This window comes from Otolemur garnettii, unplaced genomic scaffold (genome assembly GCF_000181295.1).
Source record: "Otolemur garnettii isolate 467f Iridium unplaced genomic scaffold, OtoGar3 scaffold00075, whole genome shotgun sequence".
In the NCBI taxonomy this organism is placed as follows: Eukaryota; Metazoa; Chordata; class Mammalia; order Primates; family Galagidae; genus Otolemur; species Otolemur garnettii.
This window is the reverse complement of record NW_003852470.1, coordinates 8,150,664-8,151,716: the sequence shown is the minus strand read 5'-3', so window position 1 is coordinate 8,151,716 and position 1,053 is coordinate 8,150,664. Positions and strand designations below refer to the sequence as shown.

Here is a 1,053-nt window from a genome sequence, read left to right as displayed (position 1 = left end):
AAAAAAAAAAGAACTTTAGCAACAAGTTCAACAAAAAAGCATAGAAACATAAAAATATCTTCTTAAAAATTTCCAAATTTCCAAAAGCAATTTCCAAAAGAAACACCTATTCGGCTAGGATGGTTGTTTCTATGAAACTTATCCCAAAAGTTTATAATAAATCGATGAAACTTATCCCCAAGGATAAGCTATTTAAAGGAGAAAAAAGTAATTGGAAACTAGAGAGCATCAAACAACAGTAAGTTACTTGTATGAATGTTAGCAATAAAACCACCACTAAACATGCCTGCATGTACTCCCAAATATTTGTATATACTTTCAGAGTTCTAGTGACACTCTCCAGTCGCCTCCAGCCCTAAAACCAGCCCCTGCCACGGGGTTTCACATACTTCTTTGTATCCAATTTAACATTAAGCATCATAAGTCCTAAAAAGTAAGCTATGAAAGAAACTAAAAATAAAAAAGGCAATTAGAGAGCACAGGAATCCCTTCTGGGAGGGGAAAAAAGTTTAAACATAAATTCAAGCAAGGAGAAAGTTGCTGAAATCTAGGCATACTTACTACGTCTATACTTATTTTTTAACAGGCTAGTTAATTCATGTTTCAACAGAACTTTTTCAATGACAAGTCAAACCATGCATGATCTCACAGTACGCTTGATGTGAGCTGCCAAACTAGCAGAACGTAACACTTGGAGCTTGGCTTACTTGCCTTTCAACTTGGCACTGCCCAATAAATCCAGTATGTTCACAAATTCAAAACTACTAAACAAAATCCAGCACAAGTTTTGCCAAAGACTTACCAACAATCCTTTCTTCCCACAGTTCAGACTAGAATACAGATTTTTATCCAGAGATGCTGGGATAATATTCAGAGAGCTCAATGTCCCCTGAAATAAAATACAGAACTGTTAAGTAAAGGTATAGTTTCCTAAGGTCCACAACACTTTCCCCAGATTTTATCTCAAAGGGGTATGTATCAACAACCAAAACAAAAGTAATGTAAGTACATGCAGGCATGTTTAGTGGTGGTTTTATTTTTTTTTTTTTTTTT

At 34.9% G+C, this 1,053-nt stretch overlaps 1 protein-coding gene across 1 annotated transcript in view; it reads right to left on the bottom strand.

Annotated features, from left to right (window-relative positions):
- OAT (ornithine aminotransferase) overlaps positions 1 to 1,053 on the bottom strand; it is a 30,439-nt gene that overhangs the window by 21,210 nt on the left and 8,176 nt on the right. Inside the window, exon 2 of the mRNA XM_012807784.2 lies at positions 803 to 889. The gene's annotated coding sequence lies outside the window, so the exon portion shown is untranslated. The remainder of the gene's footprint in view (positions 1 to 802; positions 890 to 1,053) is intronic.